Below are 19,023 nucleotides of genomic sequence, written 5' to 3'. Positions count from 1 at the left end.
TGTCCAGTGGTGCTGGCCCCTGGGGCTGCTGTCCCTGTGGTCATTAGCGAACAGTGTGAGATAGATGCGCCCCTGTGAGCAGGCGCTGGCCAGGGTGCCTCAGCACCCCTCCTTTGTACCTATGGCACCTCCCACACACATGCCACGTGCCTCTCTCTCACATACACACCCTCAGGCAGACACACACACACACACACACACACACACACACACACACCCCTGTCCAGCCTGCCTCGGTGTCTCCTCGCTTCCTTCTGGTATAAGGCCCCTCTGTGTGACCAGCTCACAGGTTCTCACACTGTCACCCACACTCCCACATACTCACACGCGTGCACACACCTATGTTCCATATCCCCAGCCACTTGCTGGCAGTTGGTCTTACTGCAGAGCGCCGTGGCTATGAGGGGACCGTCGGGGAATGCTCCAGGGCCACCAGGACCCACCGCCCTGCTCTTCATGATGTCAAGGGTGCTCAGAACTCTCCTAGCCAACCCCCCCCCCCCCCACGGGAGCCCACAGGCCCAGGGAGAGAGGCAGAGGTCTGGGTCCTGCTGTAGAGCCAGGGGCCGTTCAGGCTGAGTGTGGCTCCTGTCCAGGGGGTTCACAGCGACTGGCTCCGTGCTCCTTGTGGAGTGAGAGCCCATGGGTGGCGACCTCACACTGCAGTTAGTGAAGAGTGCTCAGCGTGTCTTTGACAGCAGTGTGTCTGGTTCTGGAGCCTGTCACACGTGGGTGTGGGTCCCAGCTCCACCTGCCACGTGGGTGCGGGTCCCAGCTCTGCCTGCCACGTGGGTGCGGGTCCACCTCCGCCTGCCACGTGGGTGTGGGTCCCAGCTCTGCCTGCCACAGGTGGGTGCGGGTCCCAGCTCCGCCTGCCACAGGTGGGTGCAGGTCCCAGCTCTGCCTGCCACGTGGGTGCGGGTCCCAGCTCTGCCTGCCACGTGGGTGCGGGTCCCAGCTCTGCCTGCCACGTGGGTGCGGGTCCACCTCTGCCTGCCACGTGGGTGTGGGTCCCAGCTCCACCTCCCACAGGTGGGTGCGGGTCCCAGCTCCGCCTGCCACAGGTGGGTGCAGGTCCCAGCTCTGCCTGCTACAGGTGCCTGCGGGTCCCAGCTCTGCCTGCCACAGATGGGTATGGGTCCCAGCTCCGCCTGCCACAGGTGCCTGCAGTCCCAGCTCCATGCCCGCAAGCACCTGTGGCGCTTTTCCCACCAGGAACCCTCAAAGTTGAGAGAGGCTGGGGCAAATCTGGGGTCTCCAGACACTTAAAACACATAAAAGTTCATGTTATGGCAGATCTTGAATATTTACATTTAACCAAGTGATACCTTAGCAAAAGTAATAAAATGCAACTTAAATGGTGCTATTGCCATGCCTGCTGGATTTATTAACACCTGCATAGGATGGCGCTCTGACCCTCAGCTGTCGATCTCCCCTGAACCCTGGCAGGGAGGCGCGTACGGTAGGTGCCTCATGTGGAGATGATGAGGACAACATTGAGGAAGGCCTCTCATGAATGTGCAGCCTGGTCCGGGTGGCCTTTGAGCATCCCTCCCTGCTTCCTCATCTCTCGGAGCCATCCTCCACCCCACAGGGAACTCCCAGGGTTCATTGCAGCAGGGCTACAAAAGCACTTGTGATGAAAGGATGGCTACTTCTGACTTTATTAAACTTCTATTAACTATAAGACACTTAAAAAATAAAAAAGCACATATCACAGTGGCAGGGATATTTACAAGGCATATACCCAATACAGGATTAACATCCAGATTATATAAAGAACTTCTACAAATTAGTAAGAGAAGTTCAAACAATTTAATAGAAAAATAGGCTACAGACTTGCACAGGCCTTTCACAGAAGAGACAACACATATGGCCACATATATAATTATGTGAAGAGATATTCAAAATCATTAGCGATCCAGGAAATGCAAATTGAGACCATTAAGATATATCATTTTCCATCAACTAGACTCCCACAAAATAAGAGATGATGGGGAGGGCAGGAGTGGCAGGTGGCTAATAGCTAGGAGAGTGTACTCAGTACAACCACTTCAGCAACAAGTGTGCCATTCTTTTATAAAATGGAATATTTACATACCCAGGATCCATCAGTTCCACTCCTGTGTATCCACCCAAAATAAACTTCCATATGCATCCCAGAGACAAGAAAGGCCATGGGAGCCTTGCTTATGGAGCCAGAACCCTGGAAACAATCCAACTGAGCATTAACAAGGCAAAAAAAGTAACCAGCAAAGTAATGAATCCACTCTAGCTCCATGTAAGAGTATGGATAAAACTTAGCAGAATAAGAATGAGTAAATGCAATTCACCTGGGCCCACTAATGGAAAATAACTTACAACATGATACCCTTTTAATAATATGTAAGATTCTCGTCACCCCCCCCGCCCCCCCCCCCCCAACAGTGACGTGCAACACAAGGCCCACGCTGGGGGCTGTGCAGAGGGAGCGGGAGAGCCGGGGAGGATGGCCTGTGGGTGGACAGAAGTCAGGGTCTGTGTTAGCTTTAGATTCAAGGCTGTGTTTTAAGTTTTTGGTTCGCATTATAATCAATGTTAAGTGAGTTGATTACAAAGATGGCCATCTCTGCACAAAGGAAAGGTGTGGGATGGGTGTGATGGGTGGGAGTAGCCTGGCAGAGGCGGTCACCGTCCACCGTCCGGAGCCGGGGCAGGGATTCCGTCATGGTGCCCACCCCTGCAGTCCTGCTTCCTGCCGGGTCCACTCAGACAGGGACAGCGCCCCCTCTGGGCTCTGATGGAGAGCAGGAAGGAATCTGTCAGGAGGGGGAAGTTTTACTGATTCATTATGAGCCTACAACATACAGGTTTTCCAACAAACCTCCCTGGCAACCAGTGAGTTTCAGTGAATACTGATTGTCCGTGAGGGAGTCACCTGTTTGCTGTCTGACTGAGCTGAGGCACACACACTGGGGAGGCAGTTGGTGCCATCGGTTAGCTGGTTACGCTCCTAGCTTCTGGAATGCAGGGACAGGGGATGGCGTCAGGGTCCCGGTCAGGCTTATCTCTGGATACTATTCTCAGGGAAGAGACCCGCTGGTCCTCAGAGACGGGAGGGGCTGCCTTCCTGCCCCTCAGCCACCTGCGCCGGTCACACCTGAGGCAAGACTAGACCAAGGGCTGGCAAATTACTGTCCACAGGCTGTCTGGCCCACCACCTGCTTTTATCAATAAAGTTTTATGCCCTAACCGGTTTGGCTCAGTGGATAGAGCCTCAGCCTGCGGACTGAAAGGTCCCGGGTTCGATTCTGGTCAAGGGCATGTACCTTGGTTGCAGGCACATCCTCAGTGAGAGGTGTGCAGGAGGCAGCTGATCGATGTTTCTCTCTCATTGATGTTTCTAGCTCTCTATCCCTTTCCCTTCCTCTCTGTTAAATATCAATAAAATATATTTAAATATAAAGTTTTATTCAAACAGCCGAACTCATTTATTCACATGCAATCTATGGCTGCTTTCCTGCTACTTTAGCAGATCACGAGGGCCCACAGCCTAACTGTTTATTTCCTGGCTTTTCCCGAGAAATCTGAGCCGTGGGTGCCCAGGAGCACTGGCCTGGGTCCCTCCTCTACACCAGGTGGCACACCCGGCGAGCAAGGCGCTGACACCCAGCTTATTCCTGGCCTGGCCTACCCCCCGCCCCCGGAACCTGTCGAGCAGTCTGCGTGCCAGGCACTGTGCCAGACGATCTACGACATCATTCCTTCATCCTGGACAGAGCGAACTGCTCAGTACTGTCTCCCTCGTGTAGAAATGAGCCTCAGAGACGGTGGCTGCTCCGGTCCACTGACTCTGAGTCTCACTGTGGCCTCCCTCCAAGGCCACGTCCCCATCTCTGCACCCCAGTGCGCCCTGCCAGGCATACGCCTATGCTTTCATTTTCCTTCCTCTTTCCCATGAACTGGGCAGCACGTGCGCCTGGCGCCCACGTGTGAAGCCTTAGCTCTCCCCCCAACGGCCACAGCAAAGGTTCCGTATCTATTTCCAAACTTAAAAACGTCAGTTAGAGATTCGAGATGCAGAATTGAGCTGACAATTTATGTAATAACTTTGTAACATGAAATCAGACTAATGTTGTTCGTGGGATGTTGTTCTTCAGCTTTTCAACTCTACCCAGTAACGTCCGGCAGACCCGGCTTCTGTGTAGCCCGGGGCCGGCCTCCCGTCAGGCGGGTCTAATATTCAATAACATCGCCAAGCAGACTACAGTGCTCACGGTGTGAGTGTCAGCCTCCACGGCTCACGGGGCTCTCCGAGTGAACAGACCCTGAAGCTGGAGGTGGCATGTTCAGAGCTTAGCTCTTGAGTCGGGCAGGCTAGCGGCAGGTGGCTCTCCACTCCCTGAGCAGCACGGTGTCACAGAGCACAAACGCGAAGGCGGAAGGAAATGGGCTCACACCTTATTTGCTTCCTCACTGATGTACCCCTGGCCCCGCACCAGGCTGTGTGTGGGGATCCCCGTGAGCACTCATCTTTGTTCCAGCCCTTGGCTCGCTGCTCTGAGGCCCGGGCTGCCTCACGGCACACACTCCCCGCTGAGTGTCAGGGACCCCTGACTGTGGGAGGGAGAGTGGTCCCAGAGGACTCGGCCTCCAGGGACTCAGTCTCCATGGGCTTAGCTTCTGTGGGACTTGGCCTCTGGGGGCTCAGCCTCCGTGGACTCAGTCTCCATGGACTCGGCCTCTGTGGTACTTGGCCTCCGGGGGCTCGGCCTCTGTGGGACTTGGCCTCTGGGGGCTCAGCCTCCGTGGGCTCAGTCTCCATGGACTCGGCCTCTGTGGTACTTGGCCTCCGGGGGCTCAGCCTCTGTGGGACTTGGCCTCTGAGGGCTTGGCCTCCATGGACTCGGCCTCCAGGGGCTCAGCCTCCGTGGACTTGGCCTCTGGGGGAGGACAGGAACCTGGTGCCCTTCCGTGCAGTGCTCTCCTTGCGGAGGGAGTGAGGGGAGGAAGCATTCTGGTCCGCGGCCTGTGGAAGAGGCTTTCCTGGGACGGCACCCTCTGCATTCTGGGGACGAGCAGGAAGCTTGGCCAAGTTCATGGAAGGGACCCTGATACGGGTCTGATCGCCTAGAGACGGGCCGGATGAACTGGCCAGCCCTGCACAGTGCCCTGGGACATAGACCTGTCCTCTCTCTGCAGATCGGCTTCCACGTGCCTCCTTCCTTCTTGCAGGGGATAACCACTTATCTCTACTTGCTCAAAAGGCACTTCTACCCATTTTCTAAGTTGGGCAGCCCTTCTCTTTATTCATTCAGCTATTCCCTGATTCATCCACTCAATAAATTAGTTTCAATAACTTCTGCGTAAGAGTTTGGTAATTAAGTTCCATTTTCAAACTAATTGAATCTGTGGCGTTGGTCAAGTGGCCTCCCCGTCCTGAGCTCTGTGAGAGGGAGAGCCTGCCAGAGTGCTGGGAGTGCACCAGGGCACCAAGTGGAGGGTGCCATGTGCACACAGCGCAGGTTGGCAGCCAAAGATGCCAGCAAACTGCCTCAGCGTCTGCTCTGTGTTAGGAAAAGAAGCGAATGAAAGTATGGAGACAAATATCACTTCGTCTTTTTATGAGATACTAGAGGCCCGGTGCATGAAATTCGTGCGTGGGGGTATAGGGGTGTTCCTCAGCCCGGCCTGCACCCTCTCCAATCCAGGACCCCTCAGGGGATGTCCAACTGCCAGTTTAGGCCTGATCCCACAGGGGATCAGGACATCCCTCTTGCAATCCAGGACCGCTGGCTCCTAACCGCTCACCTGCCTGCCTGCCTGATTGCCCCTAACCACCCTGCCAGCCTGCTTGCCCCCAATTGCCCCCCCACCAACCTTCTGGCCCTTAACTGCCCCCCCTTACTGGCCCGATAGCCCCCAACTGCTGCCCCTTGCCAGCCTGCTCACCCCCAACTGCCCCCCGCCAGCCTGCTCACCCTCAACTGCCCCCCTGCCAGCCTGATTGCCCCCAACTGCTTCTCCCTGCCGCCCTGATTGCCCCCAAGTACCTCCCCCTGTCAGCCTGCTTGCCCCCAACTTTCCCCCCCTCGCCATCCTGATTGCCCCCAACTGCCCCCCACTGCCAGCCTGCTCTCCCCCAACTGCTCCCCCCTGCTGGCCTGCTCACCCCCAACTGCCCCCCCCGTCAGCCTGCTTGCCCCCAACTGGCCCCCCTGCCAGCCTGCTCGCTCCTAACTGCCCCCCGTCCACCAACCTGATCACCCACAACTGTTCTCCCCTCCTGGCTTGATCACCCCTAACCGCCTCTGCCTCGGCTTGGCCACTATGGCTTTGTCCATTAGGACGTCCAGAAGGTCTCCCGGAAGGTCTCCTGGTCTAAGTAGCATAATTACCCTTTTATTAGTATAGATATTTGATGTACAATGAAATGCACATATATTGTTAATATCATGGGTTTAGATTTGTGTACAATGATGCACTCACCATCCAAGATGATATGTAGAACATTGCCACCACCTTGAAGAGATTTCTCATGTCACTTTCTAGATATGTCCCCCTGCTCCCAGCAACTCCCAGTGCCACAGATTAAATTGACCTGCTCTAGTAATTCACATCAGTGGCAAGACATAAAATGTGCACATTTGGGCTTAGGTTCTTTCTCCCGCCAAACCTCTCTGAGATTATCTGTGAAGTTGTTGTATCAGTACTTCTTTTTTCCCCCCTTTGAATGGTATACTATTCCATTGTATGAACAAACCTCAGATTTTTAATTTATTCTCCAGTTGACGTACATTTAAGCTGTTGCCAATTTATGGCTATTATGAATAAGACAGTATGCTGATTTCATACGTCTTTGGTGGAGATTTATTTCCGTTTCTCTTTGCTAAATATGAGCGAGTGGAGTTCCGGGTCACAGGGTGGTGGTGTGTTTGCCTCTGTGGGAAACTGCCCGTCCACCTCCAATGTGGTCATTCTGGTGTCACTCCCACTGACAGTGTCGTCCTGCATACTGTTGAGTTCAGCCGCTGGACACGCCAGCGGCCGTTCGGGGCTGTCGGTCTCTGACTGGACAATGCCGGGGGTCTGACGTGAAGGGCACCTTCTCTGAGCTGTGCTCCTTTGGTGGCTAAGGATGTCCATGCTCTTTCATGTGCTCATTGGCCGTCCAAATAGCTTCTTTCAAGAATTGTGTGCTCAAGTCCTTTGTTAGTCTTTACTGGACACTTTGAATTTTCACTGTGTGATTTAGATGAGTTTTAAAAAATATTTTATGGATATAGGTCTTTGGTGAAATATAAGTACAGCAAATATATTTCCCAGTCGGTAACTTGCCCATTTGCCCATTCATTTTCTTAATGGTATCTGCTGAGGAGTAGAACATTTTAATTTTGATAAAACCCCAGACATATTTTGGGTTAAATTTTTATTGTTGAAAGTATTACATACGTCCCCTCCCCCCACCCTCGCAGTGACCCCTTATAGCCTGCCCCACACCCCACCCCAGCCTTCACCACCCTGTTGTCTGTGTCCGTGGGCTATGCAGATACTCATGCAAGTATTTTGGTTGATCTCTTCCCAACCACCCACCCTCCCCCACCTTCCTTCTGAGATTCCACAGTCTGTTCCATGCTTCCATGTCTCTGGGTCTATTTTGTTAATCAGTTTATTTTGTTCATTAGATTCCACATGTGAGTGAGACCATGTGGTACTTGTCTTTCTCTGACTGACTTATTTCACTTAGCATGATACTCTCCAGGTCCCTCCATGCTGTCTCAAAGGGTAAGAGATCCTTCTTCTTTACTGCTGCGTAGTATTCCATGGTGTAAATGTACCACAGCTTTTCATCCACTCATCTACTGATGGGCACTTGGGCTGTTTCTAGATCTTAGCTATTGTAAATTGTGCTGATTTTAACATAGAGGTGCATACATTCTTTCTGATTGGTGATTCAGGTTTCTTAGGGTATATTCCTAGAAGTGGGATCACTGGGTCGAATGGGAGCTCCATATTTAATTTTTTGAAGAAACTCCATACTGTTCTCCACAGTGGCTGCACCCGTTTGCATTCCCACCAGCAGTGCACTAGGGTTCTCTTTGCTCCACATTGTCACCAGCACTGTCATTTGCTGATTTGTTGATGGTAGCCATTCTGACAGGTGTGAGATGGTACCGCATTGTCATTTTAATTTTCATCTCTCAGATGATTAGTGACTTTGAGCATGTTTTCATGTCTCTTGAGCATCTGTATGTCCTCTTTAGAAAAGTGTCTATTTACTAGTAGGTCCTTTGCCCATTTTTTAATCGTATTGTCTGTCTTCCTTTTGTTAAGTTGTATGAGTTCCATATATATTTTGGATATTAAACCTTTATCAGATGTATCATTGCCAAATATGTTCTCCTAAACAGTGGGCTCCCTTTTCATTCTGCTATCAGAGCTTTTAATTTTGATGTTGTCCCATTTGTTTATGTTCTCCTTAGTTTTCTTTGCCCTAGGAGGTGTATCTGTAAACATATTGCTACAAAAATGTCTGAGATTATGCTGCCTATGGTTTCTTCTAAGATTTTTATGGTTTTGTGACTTACATTTAAGTATTTTATCCATTTTGAGTTTATTCTTGTGTATGGTATAAGTGGTCTAGTTTCATTTTTTTTTTTTTTGCATGTACCTGTCTAATTTCTCTAATACTGTTTATTGAAGAAGAGACTGTCTTGACTCCATTGTCAAATATCAATTGAGCACAATGGCTTGGAATGATTTCTGGGTTCTCAGTTCTGTTCCATTGGTCTATATGTTTGTTCATGAGCCAGTACCAGCAGTTTTGAGAACAGTGGCTTTGTAGTATAGCTTGATATCTAGCATTGTGATCCCTCCAACTTTGTTCTTCTTTCTCAAGATTGCTGCAGCTATTTGGGGTCTTATTTGGTTTCATATAAATTTTTGGAGAGTTTGTTCTAGATCTGTGAAATATGCCATTGGTATTTTAGTAGGGATTGCATTGAAGCTGTAGGTTGCCTTGGGTAGTATGAACATTTTAATGATGTCAGTTCTGCCAATCATGAATATGGTGTATTCTTTTACTTGTTTATATGTTCCTGTATCATTTTTCAACATCCTGTAGTTTTCTGAATACAAGTCTTTTACCTCATTGTAAGTTTATTCTTAAGTATCTCAATTTTTTGTTGCAATGGTAAATGGGGTTGTTTGTTTAGTTTTTCTTTCTGAGAATTCATTATTGGTGTATAAAAAGCCATAGATTTTTGGGTGTTGAGTTTGTATCCTACTACATTGCCAAATTCATTTATGAAATCTAGTAGTTTTTTGGTGGAGTCTTTAGGGTTTTCTATGTACAATATCATATCATCTGTGAATAATGAGAGTTTTACTTCCTCCTTTCCAATTTGGAGGCCTTTTATTTCTTCTTCTTGTCTAATCACTGTGGCTAAGACTTCTGGTATTGTGTTGAATAAGAGTGGTGAAAGCAGACATCCCTGTCTTGTTCCTGTTCTTAGGGGAAATGGCTTTAGTTTTTGCCCACTGGGTATGATGCTCACTGTAGGTTTCTCATACATATATGGCTAATTAATATTTCATCAAATACATGTAAAATAATTTATATAAACATTCCCTTCTCCATTGTCATTTGGGTGATTGCTAGTATTTCACAAATATAGGCATTATAATGGCAATGGATTTGTAGTTACTAAATTTATTTCTTCAGGTCAAATTTTTAAAAGTAGAATTATGGTGTCAAAAAGGATATAAACATTTAAAGCTCTTAACACAATATCACTGAGTATCACAATAAGCAGGGCTGTAAGCTAACTTTATTCTGATCTTTGGGATGAAAAGAACTCCCAGGCTTCAATGGATTTTTTTTTTTTAAATCAAATCCTGTGGATTTGTCTTCGGTAGGAATTTTTTTTATAAATGGGTATTTTTTCTACTTTTCTCATATCCTTCATTGTGATTTTTTCCCTTTTCTTTCTCCTTACATACTTTGCTTTATTGTTCTGGGGATGACTGGGGAGGAAATCCCTTTCCTTTCAACTCATTTTTCCTTGGCCCGGGATCCTGTCATGGCTGAGGAGCTAGAGTGAGATCACAGTCAGGTATCTCATTTAATAATCAGATCGATGCACATACATGCCCTTACCCAAACGTGGGCTTGTACAGTGATTTACTATTTGAAGCCTGTCTTTTACCCGTTCATCTATTTCCACAACTCATTTACTGGTGCTGAGCTCGGTGACTGTGTGAAAGTGTGCTTCACGCTCTCTTAAAGCTGAGTTAGAATTGGTATCAGGCCACAGTGCAAACAAAGACTGACCTGGGACAGTATATTATTTCAAAAATAAACGATGTTTTGTTTCTTACTTTATGCCAGAGCCTTCCTTCTGTCAGGGCCTTGGTCAATGTTTGGACAACTAAAGATTAGTTTAATCAGGCAGTTGCACTAGAGGCCACAGGAGAGGCGCGGATGGGTGCCTGAGGTCTTTCCCCATGCAGCAGCTCAGCTGTGCTTCCTTTTGCTAAAGAGGCAGGTAAAGGTCTAGGAGGGCAAGAGGCTTGCTGAACCTCAGACTTTAGTCAGCATTGGACCCAGGTTTGGAGCTTAGCATTTTCATACTCCAGCAAATGTGACATTGCCTGGTGACACTCGGCAAAACTGACGGGATGCATGGTCACGGCGGGGCCTCAGCCCCTCACACTCCTCCCTTCACTGTGTGCTCCTTCCTTGCTCAGTGCTTTTGGACAGATCTGAGTCTCTAATGGAGCAGGGTCCCTACAGCTGGCCACGCTGCCTTAGTCTGTAATGGAGCAGGGTCCCTACAGCTGGCCACACTGCCTTAGTCTGTAATGGAGCAGGGTCCCTACAGCTGGCCACACTGCCTTAGTCTGTAATGGAGCAGGGTCCCTACAGCTGGCCACACTGCCTTAGTCTGTAATGGAGCAGGTCCCTACAGCTGGCCACGCTGCCTTAGTCCGTAATGGAGCAGGTCCCTACAGCTGGCCACACTGCCTTAGTCTGTATTGGAGCAGGTCCCTACAGCTGGGCACACTGCCTTAGTCTGTATTGGAGCAGGGTCCCTACAGCTGACCACACTGCCTTAGTCTGTATTGGAGCAGGTCCCTACAGCTGGCCACACTGCCTTAGTCTGTAATGGAGCAGGGTCCCTACAGCTGACCACGCTGCCTTAGTCTGTAATGGAGCAGGTCCCTACAGCTGGCCACACTGCCTTAGTCTGTAATGGAGCAGGTCCCTACAGCTGACCACACTGCCTTAGTCTGTAATGGAGCAGGGACCCTACAGCTGGCCACGCTGCCTTAGTCTGTAATGGAGCAGGTCCCTACAGCTGACCACGCTGCCTTAGTCTGTAATGGAGCAGGGTCCCCACAGCTGGCCACACTGCCTTAGTCTGTAATGGAGCAGGTCCCTATAGCTGACCACGCTGCCTTAGTCTGTAATGGAGCAGGTCCCTACAGCTGGCCACACTGCCTTAGTCTGTATTGGAGCAGGGTCCCTACAGCTGGCCATGCTGCCTTAGTCTGTAATGGAGCAGGGGCCCTACAGCTGGCCACGCTGCCTTAGTCTGTAATGGAGCAGGTCCCTACAGCTGGCCACGCTGCCTTAGTCTGTAATGGAGCAGGGTCCCTACAGCTGACCACACTGCCTTAGTCTCTAATGGAGCAGGGGCCCTACAGCTGGCCACACTGCCTTAGTCTGTAATGGAGCAGGGTCCCTACAGCTGGCCACACTGCCTTAGTCTGTAATGGAGCAGGTCCCTACAGCTGGCCACGCTGCCTTAGTCTGTAATGGAGCAGGGTCCCTACAGCTGACCACACTGCCTTAGTCTGTAATGGAGCAGGTCCCTACAGCTGGCCACACTGCCTTAGTCTGTAATGGAGCAGGTCCCTACAGCTGGCCACGCTGCCTTAGTCTGTAATGGAGCAGGGTCCCTACAGCTGACCACACTGCCTTAGTCTGTAATGGAGCAGGTCCCTACAGCTGACCACACTGCCTTAGTCTGTAATGGAGCAGGTCCCTACAGCTGGCCACGCTGCCTTAGTCTGTAATGGAGCAGGTCCCTACAGCTGGCCACACTGCCTTAGTCTGTAATGGAGCAGATCCCTACAGCTGACCACACTGCCTTAGTCTGTAATGGAGCAGGTCCCTACAGCTGGCCACGCTGCCTTAGTCTGTAATGGAGCAGGTCCCTACAGCTGGCCACACTGCCTTAGTCTGTAATGGAGCAGGTCCCTACAGCTGACCACACTGCCTTAGTCTGTATTGGAGCAGGGTCCCTACAGCTGGCCACACTGCCTTAGTCTGTAATGGAGCAGGTCCCTACAGCTGACCACACTGCCTTAGTCTGTAATGGAGCAGGTCCCTACAGCTGGCCACACTGCCTTAGTCTGTAATGGAGCAGGTCCCTACAGCTGGCCACACTGCCTTAGTCTGTATTGGAGCAGGGTCCCTACAGCTGACCACACTGCCTTAGTCTGTAATGGAGCAGGGTCCCTACAGCTGGCCACGCTGCCTTAGTCTGTAATGGAGCAGGTCCCTACAGCTGACCACACTGCCTTAGTCTGTAATGGAGCAGGTCCCTACAGCTGGCCACGCTGCCTTAGTCTGTAATGGAGCAGGGTCCCTACAGCTGGCCACACTGCCTTAGTCTGTATTGGAGCAGGGTCCCTACAGCTGACCACACTGCCTTAGTCTGTAATGGAGCAGGGTCCCTACAGCTGGCCACGCTGCCTTAGTCTGTAATGGAGCAGGTCCCTACAGCTGACCACACTGCCTTAGTCTGTAATGGAGCAGGTCCCTACAGCTGGCCACACTGCCTTAGTCTGTATTGGAGCAGGTCCCTACAGCTGGCCACACTGCCTTAGTCTGTAATGGAGCAGGGTCCCTACAGCTGGCCACACTGCCTTAGTTTGTAATGGAGCAGGTCCCGACAGTTGGCCACACTGCCTTAGTCTGTAATGGAGCAGGTCCCTACAGCTGACCACGCTGCCTTAGTCTGTAATGGAGCAGGTCCCGACAGCTGGCCACACTGCCTTAGTCTGTAATGGAGCAGGTCCCGACAGCTGGCCACACTGCCTTAGTCTGTAATGGAGCAGGGTCCCTACAGCTGGCCACACCGCCTTAGTCTGTAATGGAGCAGGGTCCCTACAGCTGGCCACACTGCCTTAGTCTCTAATGAAGCAGGGTCCCAACAGCTGGCCGCACTGCCCTTTATAGTGCCAGCTTCTTAATTCTGTTTGATGCCGATTGGTTCGGGTTAATACAGCCCAGGAATCAAGGAAATCCCTACAGTTCCTCTCTTATTCAGTTATTTTCCTTTGGGTTTTGAGTATTGCTAAGTAAATCTTGTTACGGATTTTTCAGTTACTTTTTTTGATTATTATAATTTGCTACGGTGAGCTTTGAAATCCAACCAGTACTGGTGCCACTATGTTAACTTGATGATTTTCAAACTCCTCAGGAGAGGGGTGGGAGGATGCTCATGTGCTTGGATTTTACTTTTCAGATTTCCTCTGCCCTTGGTTTAGTTTGCACCCAGGCTTGAATCGCTTCGCTTTAGTTGGCTGTAAATGCGGGCAATTTCACTTTATTTCTTCCACTGAGTATTTGTGCCTTTGGTTTTGTGATTTAAGTTTTTACATATGAACTTGTTTGTCATTTGATAAATTAAAATCAAGGAGTGATTGCTTTTGAAAACAGTTTTGATTTATTGCTTCAGCCAGATTCCTAGCAATTTTTATTTATATTTTGTCAGTATTATGTTGTTTGTCCAAGAACAAGAGGGGGAGAGAGAGGGAAAGAAAATAACATTTATAAAAAAGTTATTATATTTGGCATTGTGTTTATTTTATCTTCACCCTTGAGGGTATTTTATGAAATTTTCCTTTTGAAAACAAGGAATGCAAAACTCAGAAAGGTTAAACAATTTGCACAAAGATTATTGGACTCCTTATACCGTGCTTATTACTGTGACTAGTATTCCCGCCACCATCCTTGTCATCCTCACTGCGGGAGAACTGTTTGAGCAGGAGCTGTTTCCACAGGGATGCTGGCTCTGCGGCTCCGCACGCTCCCGCACACAGGGATTAGGATCGGCTTTGAACCCACCTTTTAAAGTGTGTGTGTGTGTGTGTGTGTGTGTGTGTGTGTGTGTGTGAGGGAGGGAGAGGAGAGAGCGACATCACATGCACAAACAGGATGGGCAGAAACAGACAGAGAGGCAGAGAGTGAGAGATGAGAGGTGGGATTAGCTCAAATCCAGAAGAGGAGAGAGAACAGTAAAAAGCATGCCTCCCAAGGGTCAGGTAAAGAAACGGTGAGGGAATGGTGAGGGTAGAAGTGGAATTTGCTGTCTGTACTATTTCAAGACTCCCCAGGGAAAAGGTCTAGGGCCTGTGCAGTAGCCCTGGTATCAGACCTCAGCTGGTCACATGGGCAGTGTTGGTCACATGGGCAGTGCTGGGCACATGGGCAGTGCTGATCACATAAGCAGTGCTGAGGGGCCTAGGCAGTGCTGGGCACATGGGGAGTGCTGGGCACATGGGCAGTGTGGAGGGGCATGGGCAGTGCCGGTCACGTGGGCAATGGCACTGCCCTGCATCATGAGGGTCCAGCACCTGGGCTACATGGAGGTTGTGGTTGAGCCCTGCCCCTCCAGGGGCCAGTCTTCCTGATTCTCTGACTTCCCACCGCTGAGCCCCTGACAAGAAGAGCCCAGAGCTTGCTGCTGAGCCTCGGGTCCCTGAGGGCCCTTCCTCAGGGTGTGCCCACCTGCTGCATCTCCTCGCAGTCCCACCGGAGCCCGGGCAGTGCTGGGACCGTGCTCTCAGGGCGGTGTTTAGAAAAGGCCACAGAGGACACCACATGCAGGGGTCACAGGATGAGAGTGTGCGACAAAGCTGCAGGGATGGTCTGCACACAGTAAGGGACACTCCCAGTATCAACTGTGATCACCTCAACATCACTGCTTCTCTCCGCTTCCAGCACAGACCGAGGGCGGGTCCCAACTCTTGTGGCTGGAGGGCACTGGGAGGAGCCTGTGCAGACCTAGGCCTCCGCTGCAGGCCGTCCTTTCTGGGTCCACCTGCACGGTCTCCCCTGGAGGGTCTCCCCTGGTGGGTCACCACTGGTGGGTCTCCCCTGGTGGGTCACCACTGGTGGGTCTCCCCTGGTGGGTCACCACTGGAGGGTCTCACCTGGAGGGTCTCCCCTGGAGGGTCTCCCCTGGAGGGTCTCTCCTGGAGGGTCTCCCCTGGAGGGTCTCAAAGCAGGACACAGCTCAGTGAGGACAACTGGGTGCGGCCCTGGTGTGGGTGGGAGTTGGAGGTGCATGGTTCTTGCACTCATTGTTCAGAGGTGTGATCTCAGGCAAACTAATGCCTGGACAAAGTTATAGGAAAAACAGGAATAACAACACATCTTCCCAGAGTCACTCTGCAGATGATATGAAGGGCAGACTTCAACACAGCTGTTCTCAAAGTGTGCTCCTTGGGACAGCAGCACAGCGTGACCTGAGGACGTGTTAGAGATGAAATTCCTGGGCCCGCGTTAGACCTGATGCATGAGCAGCTGGGGTGGGGAGCGGGGTTAGTGTCTGTATTTGAACGTGCCTCCAGCCGAGTCCCCTGCCTCCAGCTGAGTCCCCTGCCTCCAGACGAGTCCCCTCCCCCCAGCCAAGTCCCCTCCCCCCAGCCAAGTCCCCTGCCTCTGAAGGTTGCGGACATAGGTTTGAATGGATGGTGCTTATTATGATTGCTGTTTATTAGGATTTGATTGGTTCTGCAATCTTAGAGGTGACTCAGGCAGAGGCCCAGGTGCCTGTGGATGCTGTCCATGGAGGCGCTCGGGGGCAGCAGGCCTACCTGCCCAGCTCACTTTGATTCAAGGTGCAGGTTTCTCAGAGGTTAGCATTCATCCCTTCAGTTCTTCACACATTTATTCAGCACCAACTGTGTGCCAGGTACTGTGCCTGGGCAGTGCAAGGAATGGCCTGGGGACTGCCTTCTACTGTGCGTATACAGGGAGCACTGCCTCTTGCCTCCTGCTGTGTGCCTGCAGGGAGCACCGCCCCCTGCTGTGTGCCTGCAGGGAGCACTGGAGGGCTAGTCCCTCTGCTTGTCCTGGGACGTAGGCCACACGAGTGTCCGTCCTGCTTAGCCTGTTTCCTTCCCAGGACGACCTTTTGCATTCTGTGTCTTTTCTCGCTGTAACCTTGTGGAAATGTCTAGGCCAGCCAGTTTACTTTTTTTTAGAACATTCTTAATCCTTCCTATGGAGTAGCTCAGATTAGAATGTTGTTTATCATGGTCTTTGGACAATTAGAACTTTTGACAAATCACTGGACACTGGCGTGTCCTCTGCCTGCTGGAGGTTGTCTGTGGGCCCGGTGTCCCTGGTGGGTGCAATGTCAGACTTCTCGGAAGGAGAGCAGATGCTGCACTAACAGCTGCCAGGTTGACCTGAATGGAGGAGGAGGGAGAGGAGGCGGAGCTTGTGTGGAGCCTGGCTGTGCAGGGATGTGCCTTGCGTCCTAGGTGTACCAGTTAATAATGCGGATTTTTTCAACATCTGCGGAGTTACACAGATGTTGATATATATGCAATTTGATACGTATGCTATTTTGTTGTATTGACAGCAAGCTTCAAAACTTCATATGTCAAATTTTCAGAAGGTGTTAACATCACAGATATTTTTATGCTAAAAAATGTCGAATTTCATGCCAAAAAAAGAGCATTTGCAGAAAGTTTTAATTCATTATTTTGAAGAAAAGTGCTGCTGAATACTTCAGGAAGCTTGTGGTGAACATGCTCCATCTCAAGATACTTGTGAAAACTGGTTTAAATGCTTTAAAAGTGGTGATTTCGATGTGAAAGACAAAGAACGTCCAGGTCAACCGAAAAAGTTTGAAGCCCAACGATTACAAGCATTATTGGATGAAGATGCGTGTCAAACTCAAAAACAACTTGCAGAAAGATTAAACGTTGCTCAGCAAACAACTTCTGATCGTTTACAAGCAATGGGAAAGATTTTAAAGGAGGGAAAGTGGGTGCCACATCAACTGAACGAAAGACAAATGGAAAACCAAAAAGTCATCAGTAAAATGTTGCTTCAATGGCACAAAAGAAAGTCTTTTTCCATTGATTTGTGACTGGCAATGAAGAGTGGATTTATTTTGAGAATCCCAAATGCACAAAATCATGGGTTGATCCAGGTCAACCATCAACATCGACTGCAAGGCCAAATCGCTTCAGAAAGAAGACAATGCTTTTCATTTGGTGGGATCAGGAAGGTGTGGTGTATTATGAGCTTCTAAAACCAGGTGAAACCATTAATACTGATCACTACCAGCAACAAATAATCAATTTGAACCATGCTTTGATGCTGAAACAACCAGAATGTTCCAGAAGACACGGCAAAGTAATTTAACTTCATGATGACACACCATCACACACTTCAAAACCAGTTAAAGACACGTTAAAAGATCTTGCCTGGGAAGTATTAACCCACCTGCTGTATTCACCAGACCTTGCTCCTTCAGATTACCACTTGTTCCGACCGATGGGACATGCACTTTCTGAGCAGCACTTCAAAACATATGAAGTGGAAAACTGGGTCTCTGAATGATTTGACTCAAAACAAGGAAAGTTCTATTGGGACGGTATCCACAAATTACCTGAAAGATGGGGGAAATGTGTAGCTAGCGATGGACATTACTTTGAATAAAGCACTTTTGATGTTTCTCTTGAAATTATCGTGTTTTCTTTGATTACAAAATCCGCCATTATTTACTGGTACACCAGTTAATAATAATAATAATTCCACATTCAGCACCTCCTCCAGGAGGCGGTGACCAGCCCCAAACTACAGGTCTGCAGAAGAGCGGGCTGTGGCGGTGGGTCGGTCTCCATCCAGAAACCTGCACCTTCACCACATGGTGCTCCAAGAAGAGCCTGGCACAGCGGCCACCGCAGGAGAAACGCTTGCTGAGCTGCAGGAAACGCGGCCTGGGGCACAGGAGAGTGCGGAGGTCCCCATGTGGCATCAGCTTGTTTCCATTCTTCATAAACAGAAAGCTCACACAGTAATTGTGAAGGGCCACCGTGTACACATCCTGTTCCAATGGCTCTTTACCATAAACGCTGTCGTACTGGTCATTTACCTGCACTTACCCTCTGCACCCCATGTACTGAGGCCTGAGATCCTCACTGGAACCCTTCACACCCCATGGGGCTGAGGCCGGTGCCCAGCCCCCGCTGCACTCCCACTGCCAGCAGGGGGAGGGGCTGGGTTCAATTCACACAGCTGGGGTCCAGGGCCCAGGCTGCTCATTCCCTGAGCAGCTGTCTCCTGTAGACCCCATAGTAGCCGTAACATCCTCTAAGATTGGCACTCACCAGCTCAAATCGCCATTGCCGAAATCCCACTCCCGCCCACTCCCACCAGCAGACTGCAGGCAGCCTGGTGACTTGGCACAGGGAACGGGACAGGCGTGACTGCGCCAGGGTTCAGGCTGCCTGTAGCTATGCAACCAGAGGAGCGAGCTATGCGACGGGGCGCTAGAGAGGGTCAGGCTCTGCTTTGTTGGGGTGCCTGGTGGACAGGGAGAGGCAGTTGCTTGCCACTGGGCGGTGAAAGGACTTGAGGGGCCTTAGGTTTCCGAGTCCCCAGCGTCCAGAGGCCCCACCCAAGCTGCGCGGGCATGGTTCCCTCTCCGTCCACAGCTCCCTGGGGTGCAGGAGAGCAATTCCCCAGTGGGCAGAGGGGAGCACCACCTCATGAAGCAGACGGACGCCCAGACCATGCTGCTGGCTCTGCTACTCACTGTCTGGGTTTATCAGGGACAAGTTACTTCACTTTTCTGAGCCTTAGTTACTTCATCTGTAAAAGGGGATTCGAGTTCTGCCCTCCGGGATTCTACTGGGTTCTGAAGGGCCCTGCGCCAGCAGGTACCCCACGCCCTCCTGTGCCTGCCCCGCAGACACCTGATTTCTCCTGCACTCCTTCCTGGCAAG

At 50.5% G+C, this 19,023-nt stretch overlaps 1 protein-coding gene across 1 annotated transcript in view; it reads left to right on the top strand.

The window, feature by feature from the left end:
* Nucleotides 1-19,023, top strand: part of GRID1 (glutamate ionotropic receptor delta type subunit 1) — a 589,948-nt gene that overhangs the window by 549,254 nt on the left and 21,671 nt on the right. The gene's annotated exons all lie outside the window — the stretch shown is intronic.

The sequence above is a fragment of the Myotis nattereri genome (assembly GCF_964212035.1).
Source record: "Myotis nattereri genome assembly, chromosome: 13".
Taxonomy (NCBI): domain Eukaryota; kingdom Metazoa; phylum Chordata; class Mammalia; order Chiroptera; family Vespertilionidae; genus Myotis; species Myotis nattereri.
This window is presented reverse-complemented; position numbering and strand designations above follow the sequence as displayed.